General features: G+C 41.4%; 1 protein-coding gene and 1 long non-coding RNA gene across 2 annotated transcripts in view; one reads left to right on the plus strand and one right to left on the minus strand.

The window, feature by feature from the left end:
• The window catches only part of mub (poly(rC)-binding protein mub), a 98,235-nt gene extending 94,762 nt beyond the window's left edge, over nucleotides 1-3,473 (minus strand). Inside the window, exon 1 of the mRNA XM_089079200.1 lies at nucleotides 3,333-3,473. The gene's annotated coding sequence lies outside the window, so the exon portion shown is untranslated. The remainder of the gene's footprint in view (nucleotides 1-3,332) is intronic.
• Nucleotides 3,474-3,847: 374 nt separating this feature from the next.
• On the plus strand, nucleotides 3,848-9,656 carry LOC148938163 (uncharacterized). Its single transcript, XR_016139853.1, has 2 exons — nucleotides 3,848-3,984; nucleotides 6,833-9,656. It is a non-coding gene; the product is annotated as an uncharacterized LOC148938163 (long non-coding RNA).

Raw genomic sequence — 9,656 nt, forward strand, 5'->3', positions numbered from 1 at the left:
GCGAGGCGGCCGGGGCAGCGAGGGGAGAGAGAAAGTGAGTGAGGGGGTGGTGGGGGTGAGCGCAAGAGGGAAAGAGAGAGAGACGTGACGCGTGGCATCACGTGGTGTATTGATCGTTGCGCAGCATCCACGAGAGCATTCCTACCTACTGCTGTGTGCCAACCTTCCTACCTACCCCAAGCACTCTACCCCTTTCCCTCACACTCCGTCTGCAGTCACTCGCCTCCCATCCCCTCCCCTCTTCCCCGCTTTTCCCTTCGCCCTCTTCATTCACTCGCCTTCTCTCTTCCCCCGAACTTCCATTCTCCTCCGACCTCCGCTTCTGCAACAAACCCCCTTCTCTCCTCCCTCTCCCCCCGGCTCCCCATCGTCCTTCCCGTCCTGCCGCTCTCCTCAACCGCTCTTGACGAAACCCCGTCAGACATCCATCGTCGTGTATCCAGCGAGTTAATTATTAAATGCATCATCGTGCCGAGTAGCTCCGCACCCCGCCGCATCTCCTCTTTTCACCCTCGTCTACGCGAAGTTTTCCCCTTGTCCCCCCCTCCCCCCCCGCCGTATATCATCCCATGATCTCTCTTCGGTGGCAAGACATGGTTCATCTAGAATTTTTGGCTGGCGCTCCCGTGATCCGCGGATTTAACATCAAAGCGAGTGTAAAATTACTTTCATCACCTTTCGATTGCGATTGCGGATTTGCATGACGAATGCGTTCGATCTTTCCCTTTGTCAATCCCTTGAGAGAAGATCGAGATGTATGTTTTTGTCCGCCGGAACTAGACTAATGAGTTTCACGTGTGTTCTTTTTTTTTCTGAATATTCAGGATTTGCAATGGAAATGACTCAAATGGAGAGATTCAAAATGGCGTTACACAAGGCGCGCGCGCATGTAACGTTCCCTTTTTTTCCGGAGTATCCATTCCGTTTTCCCGCAGCACATTATCAGTGCAACAGTTTCGAAAAGTATCGGCGGCAGAAGCGGAAGATGACAAACGATCTGACATTTATCGTCGTATACGATAGACAGTAAATTATTCAGTACGTCAACTTGCCTTAGAAAGTTCATAATGCTCCTGCTGTTTTATTCCCTTCGCGGTAACTTCGATTGTTCCAGAATCCGGTCGATACGGGCGGGTAGATACGTGTGAGGAAATCCGAAGCTTTTTGGAGGACCGAATTTCCCAGAAATCACGTCGCGAGGCAGAAACACGTTCGAAAATCGTGCAAGCTGATCTATCACCTTTATGTATCCCGTATATCCCGATATTATGATTATATTCTTTTTCGGGCGAGAAACGGGGACGATAAATTTAACCGCCGTTAATATTGCGGCGCGTTCACCTGCTGGCGTAAACATTTTTTCGCGTCGCGATATAATGCCATCGCTCCTGTTTAAATGACGGATATTGACTTGACCCCGTTTCGCGGAAAATCAGGAGGGGCGCAAAGGGAGAGCGGGATTGTATTTACTCGAAAATGACGGGGCGCACTCGTGGATTCGAACGCGAGGCGGGGGTGCGATCGCGTATGTGAATTTTCGCGCCGCGCGTCGCAAATTAATTTTAATCCGCGGCGGAAGCGCGCGTTTGCGCCATTCAATCTCCAAACTCCCGGGTCGGCAGTTTATTGCATTCTGATACGCAATATCGCCTAAACATTCCGCACAAATGCGCTCGCGCGTCGTTATGTACGAACTCGTATGTTATATACGCAATTACAGCTGTTATATACGTATGTATTAATTACAGAGAAAAATAGGGAAGAGTACATTTTTAAAATAAATTTATAAAAGAACAATCTTGCACAGTCAAGGAATTTCATTGTATCTTGGCGGGCATAATATATTTTTGTATGGAGCGTATCCTCCGTTCGATCGCTGCGAGCTGCGTTTTAGGCCAAACGGATGCCAATAGACGGATGCAATAGGGAGCACATGTCAGCCACAGGTCGTCGGCGTACATATGCGCACTTACCGACGCACGTTAGAGCCACCAATCAAAGTGCCACAACATTGTATCGCACCGCATTGCCAGGAACATTACGCCTCCGGCGGCGGCGAATGGCCGAAATGTTACTCGTCGCAGAGATAATAACACGGTGTATCTTCATTGTTAAGCTCTCGCCTAACGTCTGTCGCAACCCGCCTGTCTGCCCGCGAAACCCATTTGTTTGACGTTCCGCGACGTCAAGTGGATCTTAACGTTGCATCAAAGATACTTAAACCTTTCGCCAATTACGCGACAGCTATCATCAATCATACGGCGTGCGCCGTATGGCGTTGCGTGGACGTACACGAACGATTTATTGAAGTTAGACGTGATACCCAGGATATTCGTAGAGAAAATAATAATAACATTATACGAAGGTGCTTGACGAAAGAATGAGAAAGAAAGATTGAGCGCGCATATTTAGTTTACGGAAAAGACAGTTTTACTGGTTAAATCTAGAAATTTCCCCAAACACAGACTTGAAAATAATTTTGTTAGACTTTAAAAATTATTATATAACGGTCAAACTGGTTGCTAAAAGATGAAAAGAATTTTTGCAATATTTTTATCATGCGTTCTACATAATAATTTTCATGGTTCAATAAAATTATTTTCAGATCTGTACTTAGCCAACATTTTTAGATTTGCCAACAAAACCGTTCTCTCTATTGTTGTACCAACATTCATGTTTGGATGCTTGATTTTTTTTTAAATGTGCAAAAACTTAAATTGCATAAAAATGATTTCAAGAAATTTAATTTAAACAATTAAAAAAAAAAATTAACAAAAAATAAACAAAGAAAAAATTTATATATAGTCAAGTCAGGAATAAAAAAGATAAATAAAAAAGATAAATGCAAAGATTATTATCCAAAACAAAAATCGGAAAACAAAAATCTCTTCAGAATATGTCATATAATTATCCAGTTTGCGATAAAATACAAATCTCTATTGTTTAAATTTTCGTAACAACAAGATCGACTAAACAAATAATTTTCAAAAGAATAATGTTATTTTATGTCAATAATTCTTATGTTAAATTGTGTCGCATTTTTACACGAGTGACAAGTATATAAAAATGTAAGAAGGAATATTTTTGATATTATAAAGCTATCACGAATTCTTAGGGGGCATCTCGACTTGTCTACGTGAGAAATTCGATTGAAGCAACTTAGCAACAGTTACTAAACTCTTCTTCTGATTGATTGCGAATACATGTAACTAGGAGAAATGGCACGATCGGAGGAAACTCAGAGGCACAGCTTAACCTTAGTATCTACTCTTACCAGCGGACCACTGTAGATACGACGTAGTTGTACAAAGAATGATGGCGACGGTACTCACCCCCTCAGGCCAAAAGCTCTCTTTGCCAGCTCCAGCTTGAAGACGCTCGGTCAACAAGCAGCCGGAAGTTCGAGTCTTGCTTCCTTATGATGCCTGCAACGAGCAAGACGGTACTTCAGTTCCCGTAGTCGCGTTTTCTTCTCACTTTCGCGACACTGCCGTGTTAACCGTGCTTTTTTTACGTGACGTGACGACGAAGAAGCGGAAAGTTTAAGAGGGGAAAAAGGGAAGATCGGGAGAAAGAGAAACGATCGCTGCTCTTCTCGAATTTACTCAACGGACCGTGACAAGACTGCAAACGCGTTCGATCGGAACGAACATCGGACGATGGGGACAACAACGCGAAGGCACCTCATAGGAGATTTCTCGGCGGAGGAGAGACAGAGAAAGAGAAACGTACAGAGAAAAAGAGAGAGAGAGAGAGAGAGGAGGAAGAGAAGGGGGTAGCGGAGGGATAAGCTAACTTTAGAGTTAAGGATCCGGGCGTAGTGGAAGAGAGAACGGCGAAGGAGCGTACGATACATCGCGCCCGTCGGAGGCCGCCTCGCGCGAACGAGGGACAAACGGGAGGATGGAGAACGCATGATCTTGGGACGCCATGCCAGAAAGAACTCAATCGCCAACCAATCATCATTCGAAGATTTACCTCTCGGTAAGTAGAGACCGCTACCTCGGCCAACTGCGCGGCCATCGTGACGCTAATAGACCTCTTAGATGAAACGTCGAGCCGTCGATTGAGAGGTTTAATGTCGGGGTTGCGTGCCATCGTGCCATCGATTTAATCGGTATTCTCTAATCACGCGTGTCTATCGACAATCGTATATTCATCAGGGCGATTTTTTTCTTCCCTGTCGATGCGTCTTCGTGATTTGAAAGAAATGCCTTAGTGGCAATTATATTATGCTGAACTAGTCATTCAGAATTTTATCTAATTAGTCGGAAAATAGTAAGTAAAAAGTGAAAATTAAAAAAAAAATTCTTGATAAAACAAGTATATATATGGAAAGAACTGTTTTTTTTTTGCGGTAATAATAAAAAATTGGGCCAAATAGAAATCTGAAAATAATTTTGTTGACCAATTAAAGTTATGTAGGACGCTTAAACATGATGATAATTGCAAAATGTTTTGCATTGCAAAATGTTTTTATATTTTAGCGGTCAATTTGTTCTTCATTCAATTATTTTGTCTAACAATATTATTTTCAGATTTGATTAAATTTCTAATTACGTTTCTAAACATTTCAGCAAAATTGTCCTTCCGTCCTATCGTTGATGTCTTTTCCACTTACTTGGAATATTACATGCATTTCGCCGGTCGTTTACGACGGGCGATTCGCTATTTAACGTTTCCTTTCATTTCCCTCGTGATGCGGAATCCATAATCGAAAATTTCTAATAGAACGGTCATGTCATGGCCTTCAGTTTTCCCAACAAGCACGCATGGCTCCCACGAGACGTTGCGTCGTAATGAAGAATTAGAGATCTAACGTAGATCGCGACAGGATAACGGCGACAATGGGATAAGCTTATGGGAAAGGACTGGATTAAAGAAAGATAACTGCGTCGTAATATCTCCAATCTCGAGATTCCCCACAGGAATGCTATTGCCGCTCGCGATCTCTATATGAGGGAAGAAATTGTATTCCAGGGAAACTATATCGCATCGAAGAAACCGTTCACGACACGTTTCTGTTTCTCCGATCTGCCCTTACAGTCGAACGTAAAGTCGTTGCGCTTGCGAAATACGCCTGCTCACGTAGCTGAATACGGATTTATGTGACGGGATTGGTGGTTACTATTATGTGAGAATTTTCCATAGGCTTCCGGTCGTCCGTGAATTTGCATTCCATGCGACTCTCCGCCGTGCTATTCCGCGCTTGGTTTATTAGCTCAAACTTAGTCTATTTGCACCACCAGTAACGCGGGAACAATGTCGGATTTTCGGAATGTCGATGCTTACATATCAACGCAGAAGTCGCAGGAGGAAGATAATACAATGCAAACGACTGGTGCGTTCGCGTGCATTCAGCTTCGCTCGGATAACGAATTAGGCGATATGACTAATAAATATCCGTGTCATCGCACAAAAGTGACAAAAGTGGATTATTTCGAAAAACATCACTTTCCTGAGCTGAGAAACTTTAATGTACACGAAACTGCTTAATCCAGTCGATTAAATTTGACTTTTATCTTTCTATCTAAACAAAGCGTCAGTCTAATAAATACTTAATGAATTAAAAAAAAAATCAATGTAGATTAAAAATATTTCCTTGAATTTGTTTTACAAGTTTAAAAATTAAAGAGATTAATTGGTTAAAAATGTTGCTCGTGTATAACGCTTGAATTATTTATCTTCTGTTAAGCTCTACATATATCTATTTGTTTAATAAATAAAATATTAGTCAAAGAAAATTTTTAAATGATCAACCTTGATTCAAATTTTAAAATTAAAAAAAAAATACGATAAATGATGATTTTATGCATATCTCCGTAGTTTTATTCATGATAAATTAAGTTGTAAAATTAAAATGTAACGCTTGATTTAGCATACTTTTTCATTTTTCATAATAGATTATATAATTTGGCCGATAAATTCCACGCGAACAAATTTTTCAATTATTTCACGATGCGACGCTTGAAGTTGACGGCGAGGCACTTCAGAATGAACGGGGGTAGGTTCTTTGAAGTCACGTTTGCGCGGCTAAAGTCATCGCGGAGGAAGCAGGAAAGCTGAGGGAATGATAACGCCGCCAAGGAATTTGCCTGCATCCTAAAACTTATGGCGAGCATACATTGTTCCATCGTCGCTACGCATTCCCGGATCCTGCCGTTGAATTTTGCCCCGTGAATTAACGATAAGACAGACCCTCTTTCTCGTTAACACGATCTTTAGTTATCGCGCAATAATTCAATCAAAATTAATAGATGAACGAGAGATGAACGAAATCCGAATTTGGATATTCGTGAAATTATAAATAATCGTTCAACGTTAATCGATAAAGTAAAGTAATAGGAATTATCGATTGTAAAAAATTTAAGAATCCGACTTATATTAAATAAAGTCTATCAAAATGTATTTCGTACAGGTGTGTGTGTGTGTGTGTGTGTGTGTGTGTGTGTGTGTGTGTGTGTGTGTGTGTGTGTGTGTGTGTGTGTGCTCCGCAAGCTCTCGGCTAGAGACAAGGATCGGAAGCGAGGCAGAGTCGTTGCTCGACATCTCGACGAGAAGCAAAACGGGTGGAGACTTAATATATTAACTGTGGATAATATTTCGCACTGTATACAACCTCCTCCGGAATTTCCGTGATCCTTCCTGCGGGAGGGAATGAAGCCGTGGATTAAAAAGCGGGAAGGATCGCAGGACGGAAGGAAGGAAGGAAATTAAAGCGCTTAATCGCCGCGACCGAAGGGTGCGATCTAAATCGGGGCCCTTCGTCGCATTAGCGCGTCGCGATCGCCGTGGAAAAACTAATTTTACATCTAACAGCGGGGTTGTGTAGGTAAACACATCGACGTGTCGCAAATATCCCGGGAGGATGCGTTCGTCGCACGGCAGGATGGATAATCGATTAAGTCAGGGTATATCCACTTATCCGCTTGCTCTCACACCCCGCGGAGCGCAAATTCCAGAATCTCAAAGAGGCGGTACACGAGGAGGAGGTACCTTAAGACGGGTCGGATACAGCGCTCAATTTGCACGGATCCTTGGCTAAGCCTCCAAAGTGATAACCGATCTACTCTAGATGCAGCCGGGGCGAATCATGAAGTTCCATAACGCGTTCTGTTACCTGCAACCTACCCTCGTATCCCTGCTAAAACACGCTCCGGCGAATAATTACCGCTTACTCTAACCCGCTGGAGCCATAACTCTTCCACGTTGAAGACGCTTGCGTTCCTTTCTCGTCGCGATATGAAAAAAAAAAAAAAAAAACGAGAAAGAAATTAATCGCGAAACACACTGACTGCATCATCAAAAAATACGAAAAGGGCAGTTTTGTTGAAGAATCTAAAAATTTAGTCAGATGCAGATCTAAGAAATAATTTGGTTGAAAACCATCAAAATTATTATATACGATATTTAATTACGTGATAATACTGCAAAATGTTTTATTCTAGTAATCAATTTGAACATCTTATTACAATTATTAGAAGAATTAACAAAGTTATTTTTCAAATTTGTATCAGGCCAAATTTCTAAAAATCCTTCAGTAAAATTATTTTTCTTGTGTATATTAGAGGATCACGTCAAATAACATATAAGTTTGAGAAATGTGTTGTTATAGATTTAGATTTGTAAACAACGAAAACGTTTATTAACGAAAATTGACGTCTCATCCTTTCACTCTAGTTTCTACTCTATTTTTCCTCTACAATATTCCACTTTTATTATTGTATACTTTAATAAAAAATTATTATTATTATTATTTGATTGCTATTGAAATAAGAGAAGAGATAATCGTATCATAAAACACGTGAAATAACTTGCTGAGAAAATGTTACTGTACTCGGAAGTAACAAGGTACGTTGAAGATCGGTAGTCGCATTTAATAGAAATTTGACAGTGAATGAAGCGCATCGCCATGTCTCTCCGCGTACGAAATCTGTTCTATCTCGGAGAGAATACGCATGACGGGGCGTGCCCCCGTAATCTCAATTCAATTTGAGAGCACGTCGTTGTGCAACGAGAGATCCCTCTCGTGATAATCTCCGCCGGAAATACTGGGACGGCCGAACTTCGCGGCTAACGCGATTTTCAAGTAAATTTCACTCGCCGACGCCGCCGAATTAGGATGACACGCCATGGCTCTTAGTTGGAGTATCAATGGACTCGCTTTGCAACGCGTATCTATCTTCCCGTTAAATACGGGTGTTCGGGGAGGGGGAAATTAACGGGAGTAATACGGGGATATTATCGACGTGGCATCAATATTTTACTCGGAAATTATTTGAATCCCGATTGTGATCAATTATGAACATAATCATCGATCGCAGTTACTCGGCAAAGCGGATCGGATAGAATAAAGCGCAAATGATTTTGTAACGGTATGATAATACATTGAAATATCATTATTAAGTAAGACCGTTTCAGCTAATGCATATCGTCCTATTAGAACACGAAGGGATTAAGGTAACGAGATATGGCCGACGTGACTAAGCGAATTAGTATCGCAAACGTGCAAAAAGTATCGTTACGACGCCCGGCGATTTTCCCTTTGAATGTACGACCAAAAAGAAAATAGAACATATGACGTCACGTTGTTCGGAGAGCTTGGTAACAAACCTCGTTGGAAAACAAATAGTAGACCGACGGGAGACATCGTGAAGGAAGCGGTACATCTTAAAAGTCCCGTAGCTGGGGCTCCTTTTAGCAAATTACGAAGTTATCGGAAAACTCTCCCGAAGGGGCACACGCCTCGCGGCATTATATTTAATAACGTCCAATAAACGTTACTCTCCGCCACTGCTCTTTCTTCTTCCATTTTTCTTCTCTTTTTTTTCCCCCTTTTTTCTTTCCTCTACTCCTTTCGCTCGTCTCTTCCGTGTCCTCGTTTCCGTGTCTCGCTCGCTCTCCCGCTACCGCTGCTCTCTCTTTCTCTTTCTCTTTCGGCGTGCCATTAATGTTTTTACCTGCGTCGTATTAAAACGATTGATTTCGCTCGCGACGTACCGTCCCTTCGGAGACGCCACTCCGCACCGAAAACCGATATCGACCACTTGCAGTCTGGGCGCGAGTCGAATAAACGGCCGCCATTAATCCGAAAGTCCTGCAACGAGAATTTGTGCTAATATAAGAATTTGTGCGTTTACCTCCATTCACCACCGTTTCGAGAATGATCGCAGAGCTTGCAGTTTTCACGACGATTACGTTAACCACGCTATCACAATTACTCCGTTACGAATTATTCTGTTTCTTTGATGACAACTAATTTATCTTTTCACAGGGATGTATCCAAGATTTTTTTTCAGACAAGGTTTTTATCAATTCTGTTCATACATAAACAGCCATTTTTTTACGTTAATGAATTTTTGGATACTTTATAGCTTAGAATAGCTTTCCTTGTTTTTAATTTTGAAGAAAATTTTGAGAAAAATATTAGGTTTTGTAAATTGTAACTATAATTTTTTGTACATTTCGGTGAGAGATTGAACCTTCCAAACTCCTTCCATATTTTTCCATAATTTTATTTATTGCCTTATAAATGTTGATTCCAACAATAGTTGAAAACTGACGCATTTACCTCTTATTTGTATTAAACAAATTTATATGAAATTAATCCTTAAATGCATCTAACTGAAAGAAAAATAAATTATTTTATTCGCTAA

This window comes from Pogonomyrmex barbatus, unplaced genomic scaffold, assembly GCF_055798465.1.
Source record: "Pogonomyrmex barbatus isolate J1 unplaced genomic scaffold, ASM5579846v1 scaffold1, whole genome shotgun sequence".
NCBI lineage: Eukaryota > Metazoa > Arthropoda > Insecta > Hymenoptera > Formicidae > Pogonomyrmex > Pogonomyrmex barbatus.